Genomic DNA, 10,719 nt, shown 5'->3' with positions numbered 1-10,719 from the left:
ACTCAAAAAGGATACGGCACCGGGAATTCCCAGGCGGTCACCCATCCAAGTACTAACCCGGCCTGCAGTTGCTTAACTTCCCAGATCGAACGAGATGGGGTGTATTCAACCGAGTATGGCCGTATCCATCAATGTTGAAATTTGAGCCACTATATTTAGTCCATCGAAATTCGATATCAGTTCCTAAGCATAAGGTTCAAATAACCAGCCTTATTAAACTGGAAATGTTTCAAGCGGAAAAATTGTTCACTCCAGATTGGCTGAGTAGAGTATTCATCTACAATTAATTGAAAATCACAAAAATGTCTAGGTAGACCACTCTAACAATTCCGTTTGTCGTCAGATTCATGTGGTTCCCATTAAATTGCATAGTTTGGCATTATACAGAGTTACGAGGTAACTAAATTGTTCGTACTTCAATCAGAATTTAAGCTGAGCTGAATAAGCTCTCTTGTTGGCAGTAGCGTCTGTATAGACCTAGCGGCTGACGCCTGACCGTACAGTCTGCGGCCTGGAATGATTACTTACTACTTAGCACCAATGGGAAATAAACCTTTGACAGTCTTTGACCGCTAATAGAGACTGCAGAATACTTGTCAGTCGCCAGGTCTTCACTGAATTCTGAGCAGAAATTGGTCGGTGGTCACAGTTCGTACCAGTGGCGAAACTTTGCTTGTTGGCGCCCCCCGCTCAGTGACGAAAAGCGCCCCCTAAAATTTTTTGTCCCTAAAAAAAAAAAAAAAAAAAAAAAAAAAAAGGTCGGGTACTTTTTTTCTCGCCCCCCTACAGCTTTTTGCGCCCCCTGAAGCAAAAAAAGGTACCCCAAATATTTTTTTCGCGTCGGACGAACGCTAAATTGGACAGGGGAAATACACAAACTAGGCGTTTTTTCAGTGAAAGGGCCTAAAATTCAGGAAAATTGCGCCCCCCTTATACGGCGCCCCCCCGCACAGCGGGGTCTGCGGGGCCCTAAGTTACGCCACTGGTTCGTACGAACATCAGCTGTATATACTGCTAGCTAGCAAGCTGCATGCTGCGCGCGTCGCGTCAATAAATGTGCTCTGAGCTGCTTCGATTTTACAGTCTTCGTGATCCATTTTCATAGCAAAATGTCACCGCGCGCGCTCAATACGACATGTCCAACCCGGATTACGGTTACGTCATGTTAATTGAGGGAAGACACTGAGCCCCTTTTTACTTGCAGACGTAATTATGCCGTCCTCTGACCCACCCTGGGCACCAACTGCAGGCCGTGTACTCAAGTAGGACGGAAGTACTCGGTGGAATGTGGTTAAGCTGACGAGACTATTATCTCCTTATTTGGCAATGGTGCGGTGATTGATCAGGCGGAAAGATTACCTCATGCAAGCGATGGCTATTATGGTAAATTGTTTTTATTTTGAAAGTGGCGTTATTTTTGGCCATATCTGGAGATGTCATTTTCCATCTTTAAGAAAAGCAGAGCTAATATGTCAATATGGTTCTATATCCCATATTTAGTTCAATTGTAGGTTCAACTACCAACTAGTAGACCGATCAGTCTAAGCTATTCAAATCCTACTATATATCAGAGATATACTATGCTAAATTTGTCCTTAGACTTAAAATTGGGACTCTTTAGTTCCAAAATTCGTTGATAAGTTGGATGTAAGGCAATATCAATGTTGACATGTTCATCGAACATCAAACAGTATAACGCCTGTAGATTGTGAACATGTGATGGAATTCTTTATTTTGACTATTTATACTCCCTACGAGCAGATATCTATCAAACAGCTTCAGGGTCCATAGAGTTAAAGAAGTAAAGTAAAAGTAGTTTCAGTTAATTCAGTGGGAACTGGGAACCATGCCTCTTGGTGGGCTATTGTGAGATAGTCGGACACAACTCAGACCATTTCATCAGCGATATAACGCTCGGTTATGTGATATACCCACAAATTATCGCAGTGTTTTGTCTATATTGAAACATGATAGGAGGTATATATGGTAATTAGAAGCTAGTCAGTAATCAATAATAATCCAGATGTATCATCAAGCTTGGCTGTTGTGAACATGATCAGTGAAGGCAGTTTTCACCACTGAAGGAACTATTGTGTTCACAGTGAGATTATTACGTGAAACGCCATTACCAAACATCCTGTAACTATGCAATGATAACATTGGAATGTAAGTGATAGCATTATACAGCCATTAGGCATTAACCAATCTATTATATTCTCAACCTTCAATACAATTGATCAAATCTTGGGATGCTGCCAAGATTAATATGCCTGTGCCCTGTTGTTATCAATTGTACATTATATAATGTATGATTATATACACAATTATTAACGTCACATGAGGTCGCCAGTTTTTGTGATAGATGCTCAGGCCTCAGATTGGTTAATTACTCTCGAATTTCTCCCAGATCGATCAATTACTCCTAGTGACATATGTCAGTGGTCGAATTGTACCAATATCCGACACAGCTAATGACAAATGAACAGGGTAGGGAGACTGAATGCCGACCGCTGATAGCGATTTCTGGCTAAGTTTTCCTCGGCAAAATATATTCTCGGTCGACATTTTATGTTATAGTTCAGTGGGAATTGGATTTACAGGCGTGACAGGTCTGATGTACTATTTTATAGTAGCCAAGTTAGCGACCAATAACTGATAAGACCACCATGAAACAATCTCAGTAGTCTAAATTCCGGGAACCCAAATAAGGGACGGTGAAAGTTACAAAATATGTTTCCCAGAAAACCTATCAAGGGTACGTTAGAGAGACCCTATCTCCCTCGCTCGCTCCTCTATTTCCCACGCAACCTCCAGCTTTTACCCAAGTTCCCGGCTCCCCAGCCCTCGACAGTGTCAAAGTTTTTCAGCACCTCCCGCCCACGTGCCTAGCAAGTGACGCGCGCATCACACCTCACGTGGGACGACGTCAAACCACGTGACATGTGACGTAGGGCACGTGCTTCGCAGCATTTGGCGGGTATCTCCAAAGCTAGTGTAACTTGATATACTAACACCTGACCCGAGCCGGAGAGACATTACGAAATGCGCAGTACCTACACGAGTTACATAGTCGACTTCAACCCGTTAGTTTTATATACTCTACATATTAAGAGTGTTATATTTTATAACATTACGCAATGCATTAATGTAAAATGTACGAGTATCCTCATAACAGGTCGGATTATGTCATTTCCCCGCATTACTATTACTAATAATAATTCCTATGATAACACAGGAATGTGATACACAAGATTTCTCGAAGAATGCAGTTCGGCAGGGTTTTGCCGCCACGTTTTACACCACCTTGGAGCGTACAACATATTACATATTCACTGGTCGGCTAATATTTGATTTCTACCGCCATAACAAATGTTCCAGTCGGTGCGAACCCTGTCTGTCTACAGGATGATCCTGTGGGGTTTTCCGGACTCCTGATTGGCCAGCACTTAATTTCCGGCAGTCTCATTGGCTGTCTGTGACTGTTGCAGATTAACTCTCAATTTGTCTGTTTTGTCTGTAGGTCTTGTGCCATTGTGTACCAGTCTCGTAGCAACCACCGTGTCGCTAAGTAACCAATGAGGGAATAGCACGTGGTCTCACGTGGCCTTCAACAACCTATCAAGTCTCCGGATTCTCTTGCGGTTACAACCCGGTGCTTGGTTCTGAAAATCATCGTCTAATTAATAATTACTGCTGTCCCATTTGACTGAAATCACCACCAGACTTCAGTCCTGTGTTCCTCTCAATGGGGTTTTTTTGGCCCCAACAAGGAGAGTCAAACTTATTGATTTAACAGGTCCGGATGTCTGGCAATATAATACTCTCCGTCTGTAAACTTACACCTAAACTTACTCGGAATCTAAGTCTGTCTAGCCGGCTCTAAAGAGTCAGTCCGACCTAAACAATGTATAACTATATTATTAAAATATATTCCAACGGATTTTAATAATTTCACGGTCCCCAAGTCGGCGGTATTCATGACAAGCAGGGCTCCCCTGCGACATGCACGGGTCAAGCAAGCGGAGTTTGGAGCGGATCTAAAAATACACCTGACCAAAATAGAAGCCGGGAACTCATTGTACAGTCCTTTTATATCTCTCGTGCATACTGCACATGTAAATGAATCTCTGTTTAGGACTCCTCCGTTAAGAAAAGAGACTAAAACCGCTAGTGGTGAGTGCACACTTTGGCTATGCATGTTCCATTTTACAAGTTTAAATCGGTTGAAAGTGCTTGTTGGTGCGATGTTAAGTCATTAGCCAAGAAAACGTTACTGTAGTGTAGTGCTTCATTTTAAAAATAGGATTAACATTCACGATTGAAATAGAGACGTGGCGCACTAGAATATACACCCTTATTTCCTGTTTTTTAGGACCTGAAGGATTGAATATTCAATTTTCAGTGATATTTCTTATGCAGTTAGTACCCTTGTGACCTTAAATAGATTGAATGGCGATTCTCTTAAAACAAAGCTCAGTGAAAAAGTTGGCGATAATTTAGATTTTGGCTCTGGTTACTAAATTTCTTCAGAATCCAGACTGGTCAATAAAACATCATACTTTATATATCATAGTTGCACAATGGCTTGTTTTCACTCTTGAGCATGTCAGATTAAGATAATGGTACTCATGCTGAAGCACCCCTTATTGGCCTATATGTGTAGCCTCATTCAGCAATCTTCATCAAAGGCTTGGGGATGTTATCAAACATATCATCGTTATTGTTATGTGCCATCCTGAGCATTCAACTATCGGATCGTGTTTCTACTCAAAATGCTGCAACTTTGATTCTGAGATTTGTTGAGCTCTTTTTTCACTGATCAGATTGGCTATAGTACTTTGGCTGCAGTACTTTGGCTACAGTACCAGAGTTTTCATATCATTTCAAATGTACGTAGCTAACACCTATCACCTATCACCTATACCATCGGTTACAATGTTTCTATAAGAAATGAGCCCTACTCAGAACAGGCTAGCCACTGCTGAGAGAGGACTATCAGTCGGTGATCTTGCCCTACAATGCACTGCATTGTTATCTTTTACATTGTTATCTTTTTCCTTAAAGATGAGAGGAGTTGTTAATAAGATACGCTCGGCTGAATGATGAAAGTATCCCGGGTCACCTGACCGTCTACCAGCCCCGCATGACTCCATTGTCTCTAACAGCAGCAGACAGTGGCCATAGCTAGCTGTCTAGCTGTAGTTACATCCGTTTTACTACTACATACCTCTGCCAGGAAAGTAATTGTACTGTTACTATTGTTTTATGTACCGTCACCACCGTGGGAATCTTCTTCAAAACAAAGGATAGCTACACCACATGAAAGTTCTCCTCTGCCAGCTTTTGTTTTCTTCTCGGCACACGAGCATCCCAAAATATCTGCCAGAAAAACTCATCCTGCCACATTCCATGACCAGTTCCAGTTCCAGGAACTTGGCTCTCAGTCATCGCTTACATCGTGGGAAAACACGCACGTGGACACGTGGAAATATCTGCAGCAAAACCTTTCCGCACGTGCAAATTCCACATAAAACTCGGCTAAGTACGCTACTTAGCGGTTTTTGGGTTCTTGGCAAGCGACAGTGACGTTAACATGATGTTTCCTGTCGTGGGTGTATATATCGAGCTGCACTAATGACACAATCTATAACGATATTACATTACATGCGGTCATCACCCTGCTAAACACATCCTCCCACCAGGAGAGCACGTCGGGTATAAACCTGGAGTTTTTTAAAACCCTCCAGAAAACTTACAAGTTTTGGAGAATTATCAGCTGGAGCTAGGGGGAATGTAAACAGGTTTAATCCCGGGTGAGGGTAAGATCACACCACTAAATCACCTTTTATTGTCACCACGAGGCTTCACTTGGCAGGTAGTAAGCATTAACACATTACAAAGGTTATGTCATCGAAAATTGGGTGGTTTTTATTGGGTCGCTGGTTGGTGATTTGATATTTACCAGAGAGAGCGAGAGGGAGAGAGAGGGTGATTCTCGTAAATAGGGTGGAGGTTAATGAGCTCCACAAGATCGCGATGACTGCATGTTTTATTGGGGGAAAGTGTAGGAGTTGACGTAGGAGTTAGCTCTCAAAGACATGGGGGAGTAACTACTACCAGTTGGTCGGCAGAGTTCGGTGATTTTAAAGACTTTAAGTTTTATCAGAAATGTAATATCTTAATTCTTTTATGCAGGGTGTTCCCGATGATATTTACCAAATGTAACAAAATTTGTGTGACTAAAGCGGAGGTTTGCATTTTAGCTGAAATATCCGAATACCAGACACGATGTGCCGTGAATAACAAAGAGGCGCCGTAACTACTAGTTACCATAGTTACACTACTAGTAACACTCAACAGTTAACTAAACCATCCTCCTCCACTACTATGTACTTAGTATTCAGGTTAACGTAATATGCGGAATAGCAAGCATTCTCGCAAATATACTGGTATTTGAACTTCTGGTTCCAGGATTTTATTCGTATAATATTACAATCTGCTGAAAAGCACCGGCACTTAATATAGGTCATCTTCATTCCAATACTTGCTTCTTATCTTCAGTGTGTATTTGTGATTTTCCTTAATTCTGTGTTAATCAAATAACAAAGCATAAGCCGTGAATCTAAGCAATCATCAGATTTGACCATCATTTAAAAATTACCCGCACTAACAATATAGAATATATATAATATAATAACACTACGCAATACGTCATCTACTCTGTATATTCCATGATGTCACAAAATGTAATGTGTACTTTATACAGCGTCCTTAACATCGCTCTCACGCCCCCTGTATTACATACTGCACGTTTTCCGAGTGATAACGTCACAAACAACAGCCAATCAGGGCAAAGAAGTTCCGTCACGTAATACGCGCGGACCAATCACAAGCTCGCGCCCTGGTCACGAGGGGGGAGCCAACCAATTGGGCGTCTTTGGCAAGGTTTGCCTTGCTCTTGACAGTCCTCTGAATATATAGTGTGCTATTTTTAGGACGGTATGTCATCAGAAGACCCGCTGTGTGCCTATAATATACCGAGTGTGGTCTTAAATCGTCTGTAGACAGACAGCATGTAGACACAAAGCAAATCACCCAATCAGAGGCAAGTATTCTTGTCACGTGAAGAGTGTAGTTCAATGAGGGGCCAGGATAATTTTAAGGAAATATGTGTGAGCTAGACACTTAAAGTGAAATCCTCGAACTGTAGTCCATTGATTACTCTTTGCGGGGCGAAAAATTCCAATGGTGGAATTTTTATTGAAAAAATGAAGATTCCTGAAATATTTGCTCAAACGGGGTGCATTCCATCGCCACCAGAATTTCTGTTTTTTCAAGAAAAACCATGTTCGCTTCACGTCTTATCTAGACCTTATTATGACTGCTACCCTGCACTGATAATATTATGAATGTGACGCAATCTCTGAGAAGTAGGAGCCGAAAAGGGTATTTGCAGTGTTATATTAGATTATAACGGGTCCCAAGCTGGTGGACCCTCTCCCGACTAATGCTACCCTAGTTAGTATTACCGGATAAGGAGAGAAAAACGAGAGCGTTTATTTTGGGGTAAACTTTTGTAATTTAGACGGCGCTCCTAATGAGTCAGATAGCGTGCATGCTGATTTTTGAATGTGATAGCGTACATTATCTAGGTTACTGATAAGATAGCGTACAGGTTAATGAGACAGAGGGCGTACTTAAGTAGTGAATGAGCGCGGCAGGGCCGGGAGAAGTGAAATTGCGTGTTCAAAAGGAATGTCATTTTGAGCGAGTTTTAGTATGACACACTATAAAGAATGGGGATAACCCTTATTTCAATCATCGAATAAGGAATGAGAGCTCATATTATGTGATGCATGGCTATATAATATCTTCTCACTTTTTGAGAACTCTTTTAAATTTGCATCACATCAGTCTGTTTGTTGAGTGTTTAACTTTAAAGGGTAATTCACACTAGAAGATACAATATTTGTGTTGTTGAAGTGTATTGTATTACAGTGTTGCAAACTTCCTGGGTGATAAAATGTGTAATTTGCACTTTTTAATTTAATTAATCGATAAAACTGTCACTAGTTTTGTTACTTTTTAACCGGTTTGTGGACCATTTGATTATTTTAACAACTTTATTTACCATGCGGTTGGCCACGGTAAAGTACAAATTTGGGCACTCCTTTTTCCCAATATTCCCAATTCAGCACATATTAATCTCACCACCAGAAACAGTACCAAATTTCCCAGCATTTTCAACTAATTTCATCTGAATTATAGCCCGACACAAACAAGCCCAGTAAACAAGTTCAAGTTAACTGTTAATTATACTGATTAGTTAATTGTATTTCTAATTGTATTAAATTCACTGAACATGCCCAGGTCATGTGACAGCCAGCCCGTATATTCGGCCCATCCAACATAGATCTAAATATGTAGAGAAAAGAAATGTCATTGTTCACAAAAATACGGTGGGCTTGGTCGTTGGTGAGATATTTTCTGTATCATGATGGTGAGATATTGTTAACTGATGAAAAGGTAAATGCGAGCTGGTTATCTCTCGATCTAAACTCAGCCACTGACCTAACTGCAACGCCTTCTCTTAATAATAGATGCGATAAAATGGGAGATTTCAACTAATCCTAACAGTGAATTTTGTACAATTAACCTATCAGTGCAGAGTATTTTTTAGAATTAACCAACCAGAGTATTTTGGTCACGTGAGGCATTCCAGTACCATCGCTAAATTAAGCTAATGCAGTTATCTTAGATGAGCACCAAAAAAGAAATATCCACTTGTTGATATCTAAATTCAGGGATGGTCAGCCAGTTTCTAGTTTATTCTCGAAAAAACCACCTGATGCAGGTGGAAGTGAGTAACATAATACAATAGGTATACAGCTGACAATTGAATTATTCAGAACATATCGCACGAAATCACGTGTATTAACTGTTAACACTCATGAAAGCAATATTAGTTTTGCTTTTGATTATAGCTCACCAAAAATTTTTGCCAGCATGTGCCTCCATTGACCATGATATTAGCGACTTATTGACGGACAATACAGCAGCCGTGTTAGTAGTAGTTCAAAATAATCCACAGTAAATAGAGGAGTTTCTGCTCTCATTATAGCACAAAGCTGAAACCTCCAGTTGAGTACTTGCTGTTATAAACACGCCTAAATTGCACTGATTTTATATCAGTAGGTTAATTTCACTACAGGAAACAAAATTTCTGATCAAATTCCTTTCCAAAGTTTTTACTGAATGGTATTTTGGGATTTTAGTTCCTTCTTCCTCACCGATTCTCATAGTTCACAGCAGGTTCAAATTACTGAATCGCCTCCCTTTGAACCCGAAAAATTTCAGGTTCAAATTTACTTTAACGTTTTCCTAGAATAAAGGGCCCGCCAAGTTTTCATTAGAGTCACTTGAAATGCATTTGATCACGTCCCTAGGGTAAAGGGCCCGCCAAATTTCCGGGACACAATTCTAGCAATTTCCAATAATGACGTGACCTGTTCATTACGTAATTTTTAGTGTTGCCAAGAAAACCAATAAACCGATAAGAAAATAAACTACTATGAATGTTTCTTGCCAGCAGAATCATCTGATGCTTGGCAGTGAATAATCTCTTCTACTCAGCAGAGTTGCAGAATACCACTAGCTGAATAATTGCATGCCACCAATTCCGCTTTTCTAAAGCCACTAACCACAAGTCTCCCGGCTGAAGTTACTCTAACCGGTAACCAGACAGAATGTCTGAACCCCCTCCTGTCCCCCGTCTAGATTATAACGTGTTACCGCAGTACCCTACTAGACACCCTTGTAGCACACAGTCCTACTGCGGTGTCAAATCCGAGGGTAAATATTAAATACCCGCCAATTTAACAGCCGATAAGTTATCAGGTCTGATAATGAATGCCGCAAAATCACTGCCTTTCTCATTAACCGTTACATCATCAATCAGAGTCAAACAGTACACAGATATGTAATAATGCAGCACGTGTCATTTGATTTGTTGCACGTGGAAGTCAGAAAAATGCACGTGTAAATTAGTAAAGTAGAGAGGGTAGCGGGATGACACGTGGTACGATACATATATTATATTCCGCATAATATTATATCGTGATGAAAACAAGGTATTGTGTTGTTCCACCGAACTGAGACACCTAATTGGACGGTCAGGTACAGGGAGATGCTAAAGTTGGGGAGGCTGGAGTTGGGGGGTTTCTCCGGCCGGACTCTTATCCCGGATCCCGGTTCGTGATGACTTCGTGCGTGGCGGACGACAGAGACACGGAAGAAACGTGAGGGTTTGTTTGAGTTGGACTGAAAAAAGTAGGGAACATGACATCAGTGTCATGGCCAATGTTGCTAGGTATTCAAAGTGCAATGTGAATCCATGAAAATGTCAAATACGTTCCCAGGAATAGAACGGCAAGATATTCGGTCATACGTTGAGTAGTAATTACTGTGCAGGCCATAAAATTCTAGAAATGTACCCTAGATATAGCACCAATGTCCAATATTCCTCCATTGTTTCCTTCGCCAAAGATCGAATTACAAAATATTTGGATACCATTGAAACATGACTGACATAGTCTGATAAACCTTTCAAATGCCAAAACATTCTATGAAATTGCAAGGAACTAACTGTTACGGCACTAACTGTTACCGGACTCTAAGCTCAGGACGTGACATATCAGTCTAGTTCATACTTCATGCCTG

General features: G+C 40.9%; 1 protein-coding gene and 1 non-coding gene across 4 annotated transcripts in view; one reads left to right on the top strand and one right to left on the bottom strand.

The window, feature by feature from the left end:
• The window catches only part of LOC134820881 (FUN14 domain-containing protein 1-like), a 103,755-nt gene that overhangs the window by 41,963 nt on the left and 51,073 nt on the right, over nucleotides 1-10,719 (top strand). The gene's annotated exons all lie outside the window — the stretch shown is intronic.
• LOC134821475 (5S ribosomal RNA) lies at nucleotides 9-127 on the bottom strand. Its single transcript, XR_010161013.1, has one exon. It is a non-coding gene; the product is annotated as a 5S ribosomal RNA (ribosomal RNA).

This window comes from Bolinopsis microptera, chromosome 9 (genome assembly GCF_026151205.1).
Source record: "Bolinopsis microptera isolate Bmic1 chromosome 9, MBARI_Bmic_1.0, whole genome shotgun sequence".
Taxonomy (NCBI): domain Eukaryota; kingdom Metazoa; phylum Ctenophora; class Tentaculata; order Lobata; family Bolinopsidae; genus Bolinopsis; species Bolinopsis microptera.
The sequence above is the reverse complement of the archived record's forward strand: the minus strand, read 5'-3'. Positions and strand labels throughout refer to the sequence as shown.